Below are 10581 nucleotides of genomic sequence, written 5' to 3'. Positions count from 1 at the left end.
CTCTTAGCTTTACTGGTGTAAATCCTGAGTTAAGCAGACAACTCTTTGTATTCTACTACAAGTGCAGCAAAAAAACCTTTGTTTTTCTGACCCAGACAACCAGTTAAACAACAATTAGTTTTCTACTTTCTCTGGAACCTTTATATATCTGTCCAGGCCAAAACATCTCCAGTCCTAATAGCTGCTTTACTGCAGCAGAATATAGAGAAATTCAAAAGAGGCAACAGAAAGCATTGGTCTCAAATAGAGAGGCAGCTGGCAGGCCTCTGTAATTAAATTCCTGGCACTCTTTGTATGTTTTTATAATTTTCCCTCAGTCAGCAGATAAAATTAAGTGTGTCGACTCCCAGAACTCAATGCATATTTTTTTAAATGTCACCACATATTTTCAGGTCATTGCTCAGTTAAGCTCCTGCAGTGTTCCATTTGCAAATCTGATTCCTTAATTGTTTCTGAAGCATCAAACCACACACAATCTCACGTCATCGGTGATTTCAAGTCTGCCTACTCCCTCCCAGACATCGGCATACCAGCTGGTCCAGTCTACCGCCAAGACCCTCCTACTTGGATCATGATTTGACAGGATCTCATACTCCTCTGTGCTTTATAAATTGTCTTTACAGACAAAGTTTTCCATTAAAAAGAATCAAGGAAAAGGTAGAGTGAAATGAAACAATTAGATTTTCCTAATAGTGAGTCCTTTCCTAATCAATGAGTTCTTTCCTGTCCTGCAATAGCCAATACGTACCTACACAGCTAATCTCCAACAAAATCTCTCTGCAACCTTGAATCTCTACATGGTTATGTGAATGAAATGGTGATGTGATTCCTCTCCTATTCCCCTACAGTCCCTTAATTCCCTAATACATAAGGTAACTACTAAACAGTTCTTTTATTTTGTTTTTCTGTACCATGGTACGGGACTCTCTTATGCTTGTTCCTAGCATTTTCCAATGCTTTGAGAACAGTCTAAAATGGTTTAGGAAAAAAAAATATCAAGTCCTGTACCAAGTTTGTGTGGCAGGGTTTTGGTAGCAGGGGGGCTACAGGGGTGGCTTTTGTGAGAAGCTGCCAGAAGCTTCCCCAATGTCTGATAGAGCCAATGCCAGACAGCTCCATGACAGACCTACCACTGGCCACAACCAAACCCATCAGTGATGGTGGTAGTGCGTCCATGAGAACACATTTAAGACAGGGTAAAAAACCTGCAGAATTGCAGCCAGGGAGAGGAGTGAGAATAGTTGAGAGAAACAACTCTGCAGACACCAAGGGCAGTGAAGAAGAAGGGGGAAGAGGTGTTCCAGGTGCTGGAGCAAACCCCACAACCCATGGTGAAGACCATGGTGAGGCAGGCTGTCCCTCAGCAGCCCACAGAGGTTAACAATGGAGCAGATATTCACCTGCAGCCCAAGGAGGACCCCACACTGGAGCAGGTAGATGCCTAATGGAGGCTGTGATCCTGGGGGAAGCTCACACTGGAGCAAGCTCCTGTCAGGACCTGTGGACCCATGGAGAGAGGATCCCACACTGGAGCAGGTTTGCTCCATCTTCATAAAGAACTGCAGCCTATGGAAAGGACTCACATCGGAGAAGTTTGTGGAAGATTGTCTCCCATGGAAGGGACCCATCTCTGGAGCTGAGGAAGAGCATGACAAGTCCTCCCCCAGAGGAGGGAGGAGCAACAGAGACAACATGTGATGAACTGACCACAACCCCCATGCCCCACTCCTCTGTGCCACTTGGGGGGAGGAGATAGAGAATTTGGGAGTAAAATTGAACCCAAGAAGGGAGGGGCAGGGGGAATGTGTTTTGGGATTTAATTTTTTATTCTTGTTCCCCTACTCTGCTTTAATTGGTAATAAATTAAATAAATTTTCCCCAAGTTGAGTCTGTTTTGCCTGTGACAGTAACTGGTGAGTGATATCCCTGTCCTTATCTCAACACACAAGCCTGTCTTTGTATATTTTCTCCTCTCTCCAGATGAGGAAGGGAGCGATAGAGCAACTTTGGTGAGGATCTGATGTCCAGCCAGGGTAACCCATTACAAGTTCCCTTAATCTCCCTGCCTTGTTGATGGCAAATATTTATAAATTCACTGAAAGAACAGGTAAATAAAAAAAACCAACTCCACAAAGAGAAGTAGCAGAAAACAAAAATCGGATCTGGTATAAGAATAACAAACTCATGCAAACAGATGGCTTCAGCAGAAAAGCACCTGCATAGAGGCATGGAAAGCTTATCCCAGGCAAATGAGCAACAGTAAATATCTCAAGTTCCCTCAATTTCTGTCTCTGCTTATTTCTGTACATCCATTCCATTTCAGTGAACCACAGTCACAGTGAGTATTCTTTTTAGCTTGGTGCTGATAAAGAATCTTCGAGCCACTGAACCTCAGGTATGGTCAGTTTGTCATCTCACCCTGTAAGATCGTCTAGTCCAACCATCAACGTAACTCTGATAAAAACCATCACTAAACCATGTCTCTAAGCACCATGTCTACCCATCTTGTAAATACCTTTATGCTGAATCTCATTTTCAAATTCATGGTGCTTCCTGCTCTATCATGTATGGAACTGATCACCTAGAAGCCCAAACCACTCCTACCCTTTCTGCACTTACAAGTTATGCAAAAAATGTTACTAATCTCCGCAAGACTGGCTATTCCAGCAACGAAGAATATACTCCTCAACCACACACAACAGGCACATTGGATGAGCAACTGGGAGAAGCCCTCTCTAAGCCAACATCTCCAGTTCTCACTGGAAGTAAGTCCAATTCTACCAACATCAACACAAACAGCTCTACAGACCCCTCTCAAGATCTGTACAGGCGCAAGGCAACACAAAACCTGGCTGCCAGGCTTTCTCATGAGCTAAGGTGTACTCCTGAGCCATCATTTCAACTTTATTAGCAGGTACTAACCCTGTAATCAAGTTATCCCTTTTATTATTACCTCATTTGTGAGCTCCACCTTTGCTTCAATCTCATCACCACCCATTGATAAGCGACGTGGCACCCACCAAGCAGCAGGTCAGCCCCCCTCCCACAAACAGCTAAACCTCAAATGCCATGGTTTGTTCCAACACGGGAATCAGGTTTATTTCCCTCTGCCATTTCAATTCCTTGTTAGCATTTGATGGCTAATTACTAAGCCTCTAAACCTCAGAGGAAAATCTGTCTCAACACTACAACCTTTCCCCCAGACCCTGGATTAAAATGGCCAGTATCACAAAACAAGGAGAGCTGCATTAAAGCAGCTTCTGTAACACGTTTTGCAGGATACCTTAGAGGTCTTATCAATGCCTTGTTCCTGCAGCACAGGGAGATGGCTTTCTACTCTAACGTTCAGTCACACATGCCCTCATAAAAGGCCAGCAGTTGGACTGGGGCCTAAATTGATCTGAACTTCTCAGACCTAAATGAAAAGTAAGAATCTGCTCCAGCATTGTTGCTTTCTAGTTCTTCCTTCACAGTGTAAGCCTGGAAGGCAAACACAGTTCCAAAGAATAGCCCAGGTCCATAAATAAGGAACCACAGTGCACCTGTGAGATTTATTGTTGGGCTTTACAATTGCAATAGAAAAATTTCCCTGGAATGCGTACCTTAAAGTGATGGACTTTTATTTTATTATCAGATATTCTTTTGGTTTATACTATCTTTTTGGAAAGCAGAGGAAATTCATAAATAAATCCCAAAGTGCAGGAGTTTTTAATGACCACACCATCTCTGGTGTAAACCTTGAGAATATTTGTTTAATCAGCTCAAGCAGCGAATTGATACTGCAGCAATTCGCATGACTCCTTCTCTGACTGTAGTACCAGGAAGGACACACTGTGCCTACAGTACAAAGATCATCAGTCTGTCAGAGAAACTGATGTTGTGCAGTGCCAGAAGCACCTCAAATTAAGGAATACCGGCTACCCTAATTTGCACTTCACTTTATGTCTCTATCTTATGAGCAACTTACCATTTTGCTCCCATCAGTCTAGGGACAAGCTTTTTTTACTATTGGATAGTAGTAACCATCCCCTGCTAGCTGAAAAAAGTCTGTTCTTGTGGGGTAAGATACCACTCATATTGATGTCTTCCTTTGCTTTACCTAGCAATCCTTCATTCAAAGATGCAGTGTCCTTTGCATCTAAGCAGGAAACGAGAACCAAGCACGTCTGGTGCTGATAATCGTGTGGGATGCCCAGGGCAGACCGTGCTCCATAAACACTACCAAATCCCCTGCCCAACCTGCTGCTACAGCGGATGTCTGCTCATGAACTCTCATGAAGTTCTCTGCAAATGTGTAAACTAATAAGGATTTGTTGCTCAAAACACAGTTTCTACAGCTGTTGTGTATTCTATGTAATTGTGCTTCCTGTTCTTGTACTTCCAAACCTGTTTAGAGATTTAAAAGCAAGGACTGCCACATTCGTAAATATAAGTGACTTGAAGCAGTCTGCAAATCTGTTTTTTTTCGGTAACAGAATAAAGTGCAAGTGATTATAAGTTAATTTTACCTAAAGAAATTCCAATAATTTCCATCAACCCCTATAGCAGAATAGTGGCTCATGATATGTTGTAACAATAGGTTTGAACACTGAAGAGTGATACAGGTTCAACTCTCCCTTGGGTTTGAAGAAGTTCTTGTGTGTGATAAATCTCAAAGCACCCTCCAACATGTAGAATTTAACCCAAGCCTGTTACCTGGCTTATAAATGGTTTGATATTTGGTATTTGTTTTAGATAATCTAAAGGTATATCAGTGCTGTTACTTTCAAATCAAGAACAGACTCATTATTAAACATGATGCTTTGCAACATCAAAAAGCTTCATCTTTTTTGAAAGATGTCACTTAAGAGACAAAAAAAAAAAGTAAAATCATTTTCACACTGTTTTCTGCAGGTGTAATTTCAGCCACAATATTATTCACGTTCTAATGAATACCGCAATGAATCCCAAAAGGGTAATGTGGGAGTTTCAGGTGATATTTGCACTTACAGTGATGTGAACTGAAATAAATGATGCAGAAGACAAAGTAATTGGAATTTCTATCTAGAAGTTCACAGTTCAAGACTGGGATATTTATAATTCTAAGGACAACATGTTATGGCTGCTCTTGGCATTTGGCATGAGAGGAAGGTTACAAAGGCTTAAGAGCAGAATGTCAAATGCGAACAAGGGAAAAGCACAGAACTGGGAACTACAAGCTGTAAACTCTTTTCACCAGTATTTTGTTATGTGACTATTTAATTTTCAATTCCCAGTTTACCTAGTTCAAAACAGTAATATCATTCAGATGTGTAATGAAGATTCATTTACTGATCTTCTTGTGATTAAAAATCATTTACAATTTCAGAATTTTTGGCAATCCTAAGGAATTTCATAAACAAGGCTCTTTTACCTTTTTTTTTTTTTTTTTTACAAAGGCTTAAGAGCAGAATGTCAAATGCGAACAAGGGAAAAGCACAGAACTGGGAACTACAAGCTGTAAACTCTTTTCACCAGTATTTTGTTATGTGACTATTTAATTTTCAATTCCCAGTTTACCTAGTTCAAAACAGTAATATCATTCAGATGTGTAATGAAGATTCATTTACTGATCTTCTTGTGATTAAAAATCATTTACAATTTCAGAATTTTTGGCAATCCTAAGGAATTTTTTAAACAAGGCTCTTTTTCCTTTTTTTTTTTTTTTTGTGATCATCTTAGTTTCAAAAATCAAGCAGGTATTCAGGTTTTATGAATACCTAATCAGAAATTCCATGTTCAGTAAAAAACTTGTTTCCAGTCTGCTTATATGACAAATGCCTTTCCCCTTTTAAATTTATTTCTTATTTAAAAGTAATTTAACCCGCTTAGAAAACACAAGGACAACACAGAGTACGGGTGTGACTTAATCATTTGTTTACTTATGTCTTATTCTCCAAAGTGACCAGGAAGATGTAGTGATTCTAAGTTTCAGGTCAGGATGCAGGCAGCAGCAACATTTATGAAAGCAAACCAGCAGAGGACTGGGGTGGGGACCAGGGGAATGCTGCAACATATTGCTGCAAATGAGTAAACCCAGGGCTGATGCTTGATAGCTCTGCTTTCACAAGGTAATTAATGAGGACAGTAGGCAGTTTTCAATACAGCCCCTAATTGTAGGCTAAACATAGCAGAGTGCAGTTATGAGGATTAATTGGTTAATGTCTGTAAAAGGCTTTAAGCACAGAGTCACATAAATGCTAAGTGGCATTATTATTTTAATAGAAAAATGGAAGAGTCACATATTTCAATTTTTCTTTGCCACGGGCAGCTACAGAAGACCTGCTTTCTGTACAACAATATGAAGAGATGTGAGTTACAAGCTCAAAACTATAACATAGTGAACAACTGCAACTGTAATTTTCTATTTATAGCACATTATTAATGTTCGGAACTCACTGCCGCAAGACATCATAAAGACAAAAAATAGATTAAAAAAATGAGATTACATATTTATTGCCCTTTTTTCGGAAGTAACTAACAGGACATTTCTCAAAATTCCATCACCAAGTTAAAGACTCCTTGAAAGAATCAGATTATCAGAACAGAGATAATTGGCATTTCTGTACTTGACATGACTGCGTCAAGTATTTCAAAATGGCCCCTAGCAACTGAGATCTCCAAAATTACTTCCTAATATGGAAAATATGTATTACCATAAATCAAGAACTGTTGCAGCTAAAGATAATAAAAATATATAAGGGTTTTCACCACAGTGCTTCATAATTTAAGACTGTCAACAGTTGCACAGTATCAAATCAAACTTCCTTTTTGGGGGAACACCACTGCAAAACTTTGGAGATTTTATTTCTTCCCCATAGCCTGATGGGGAAAAAATAATGAAACGCCTTGTCGGAGTGCCCACCTGAAACACTACTGAACTTAGGTACAATGTCTTTCATGATGTATAAGGCTCTTAGAATAAAGACATATCAGCAAAGGAAATGCATTGCCCGACAACTTGATCGTTCAGCTCAATGGAGCAGCCAGAACCAATACGGAAATGAACGGGGTGCTGCACCAGCTTTCCCCATCAGAGCAGCAGGGCAGAGAACCTAACCATTTTTATGGTGAACCTTCATGAGTTTATGTAATGTGATCCAGAATTCCTTCATACTTTACCAGCCACTTACTAGAAGAGGTGTCGTCTTTGTCATCATAGCTGCCAGAGAGGTGAGAGCTTAATTCACTTAGTTTAGTGAACCTAAACTAAGGTTCCTTACAGCACTTTGTTGATTTCTCTGGTTTTGGACTAACTAAATGTGACAGAGATCCTCAAAGCCTCCCCAAAAGAACACTGTCCATGCAACCCATATGCATGACAGAGGTCATTTAGGACAATCATTCTTATAACCAGTAAAGAAGCATATACATTTCTTTTTTAATTTAAAGTTAGTTAAAATAATTTTTTCTCTATTATCACGTCAATTTTAGGATAAAGCCTTTCAGTGGCAACAAATTGTAATTTAAATGGCTTCTGTCCCATTAGTTTTAAAGAATCTCTCTCATTAAAGTGAACTATATTGTTATTCTAGTGCTAAAAATGCAATATAAAGCATTTTTAACATGAACAAGTACTTTAATATTCTCTACCACAGCAAGACACTTGAAATCACATTTTCTTTGCTTCACATATGATTTTTTTAATGTTTCTAGTCATGCTTGCTCCACAGATTCTGTAATTCAGGTGCAGGCTTTCTGTGAATTGTCTGTAAAATTACCTGTCACATTACCAAGGGAATAATGCTTCTAAGGGAGAGCATTGTACCACAGCTGCCACTGCCAGCCTTGAGTTCACCTGTCAACAATTACATGCCATTAAAAAAAACTTAACAGAGTCACATAAAATTTCCTAATGTGCCTAAATGAAAAAAACTGCACAAGCAGAGAGATGTGAATGAGGAAGATGGGAGACAAAACCACATGAAGGTACTGTTCTATGATACAGTGGGAAATACTGCAGAGACCACTCCCTTTTTCTTACTTTATTCACAAAAGGCATTATGATGAGCCAGATGAGTGGAGAGATCCTCAAAAGACTTGAGCTCCAGCCACAAGCTACTCACTGAAAGACTCCAAGCAAGACAATTTTTTCAGGACATTGTAGTCTGGTGTTTGCTTACCACTGATTTGTTTCCACAGCCATAACACCATCTTTTATAACTAAATAGTCATAATATGAGGGTTGTTCCTGTGGTCCCAGTTCTGCTATATGGGATGCATCTCACAAAGGATAATCCCAAATCTGTTTACAAAAGTGTTGTAAAAATTGTTCTCAGAACACAGAAAACCACCCTTGGGGGCTATGTTCTGTCTGAAGGAAAAGGATTTGGACATTTTGTTTTGACTTTAAGTCAACATCAGAGAATAAATTAGAATAAATATTAAAATAAAAAAAAATATATAAAACCACCTTGATTTAACATTTTTAAATTAGTTCATTCTACATCTAGAAGAAATCTAGATATCATTAGATAAAGGGAAGGGGAAGACAAAAAACAAACGTTACCCTTTAAGTCCAGAGGATGAATCATGCCTCCAGCTTACCAAAAGTCTAAGACCAAGTCCCATCTCTGCTTTATTCAAAGCCAGATATTTCAAACTTCCAGCACCCAGGCAGATGTCCTAGTTGCCAGCTTATAATGATGCTGGCATCACTTTCTCTTCCTCCCTGGTTTTGTGAAAGACTCCTAAGTCCCCTCATGGCTTGCAGCCCAGTTTCATTAGAAATAAAGAAATTGTTCTTTATTTTTAATCTAGTTCCTAACTAGGAACCAGAAGTCAAAATACCGTTTTTGGATTGATGTTCTGGTTCTTGAGAAAGTGTCCACAAGCAAATTTTTTAATCATTTTTAAAGACAAATATTTTTTACTGTTTTTACATCAGCAGCTGACAGGAAATTTCTTCAAGAATTCTGTTTGAGGTATAGAAAAGCGATGCTGGTCTAGGATCTAAGATGTATAAGCAATTATTCTTTGGTTCAAATTATGTACCAACATTTTAAAAAGCATTCAGCTTTTAATATATTTCAAGAAGAAGAATGATTTGAATGGTTTTCAACACCACATTTTCTTCAAATTAATTATTGTGTTTTGCTTTGCTTCTCTAATAAAATGAAAGAACATTTTAAATGAAGAATCAAATTTTAAATTTTAAGTTTCTTTTTTCAAGGCAGAGATCAACTGGAATAATTTATAAATTTTACACTAATTTTGACTAACAGTTTCAGGCAATAGCAGTTAAATTCATATCTTTTAAGTGAAAGAAATTGAGCTGGAAAATCTAATGTATTTTGTGATTTCCTGCCTCCTACCCACCCCAGTTGATTTTGAAGATCCACTCTGAGGGACAGAAGGGAAAAGGGGAAATATTTCTGGGGCAGATTGATTTTACCAAATGGCAACAATTTTAAAGGGTTTTAACAGTGGAATGAACTGAAGAAATCCAGATTAGAAACGAGGAATACAGTAGGAAGCATGAAAGTTTTCCACATATATAACATCTCCATGCATCTGATATATACACCAACCTACGGCTGGAAAACTAACCCACTTATGCAACTCTGGCCTCAGGAACTGCCTTTAAAATTTATACTGTTTCAAAAAGGGTAAAGTGCTCCGTTATTTTCAGGTTTTTAGAGGTTCGTAATATCTCTTTGGCCTCGTCCACAAGTCGCATTTCCTTTTAATTCCTTCTACAAGCACCGAAGTTTTGAGAATTTTGCCACAAACCAGACTTTGGTTGCATCCACCTTCAGACTTACAGAGATGAAGGGGCAGCAGATCTGAACCCGAGGCTCCACCGAAGCACAGGAGTCAAGAGGATTAAAAACAAAACCTGTGCACAGTTTCTCTGGGACAGGAGCAAGGAAAAAAGAGGTGGGGCAGGCTGCAAACATCCAGGTTGAAGTCAGAGAAACCTGAAGTGTGTCCACAGACGTTGGATACAAAGCTCAGAAGGTTTTAGAAAAAAGCCATGCTTAAATTTCATTTTAAAGTTAACAAACACTTTGGCAATTAATGAGGTAAGAGAAAGGAAGGTTAATGTGCAACATAAACTTTTAAACTTATTTTCCAATGCTTTCTGAAGTCATCTCACATACCAAACAAAGGGCTAACTACAGTCTTCCTGTCAGAGCAGGAAAGTGTTATTCACATGGGATGCACAAATACAGCTTCGGGTAGAAGGCAACACTCCCTCATCTCAGTTAAGCCATATTGGTGGCTTCCCTCGTACAGAGCAAAAGAGTTCAGCATATAACAAATAAATAAATGAGACATTGCTTTCTCTACCATCTTTGCTATATGATTTAATTACTCATATGACACTTGCGGCCGTTACATTAATGAAGAAAAGGACCTTATTGATACGGGTAGTAAAGGAGAAACAAATGATAGCAGTGTGCACCCTAAGTTGTTCTAGGTCTAGCTCTAAGTTTCAAGATGGCTTGATTAATTATATTGGATCAACATAAAAAACTAAAAATAAAACACAGGACACAATCCAAGCTATCTCTGCTGTTAAATTAATCTTTCTGTTTCTGCCAAATGGAAGGAGCCTAT

Source organism: Calidris pugnax, unplaced genomic scaffold (genome assembly GCF_001431845.1).
Source record: "Calidris pugnax isolate Ruff unplaced genomic scaffold, ASM143184v1 scaffold59, whole genome shotgun sequence".
In the NCBI taxonomy this organism is placed as follows: Eukaryota; Metazoa; Chordata; class Aves; order Charadriiformes; family Scolopacidae; genus Calidris; species Calidris pugnax.
Note: the sequence above shows the minus strand (reverse complement) of the source record.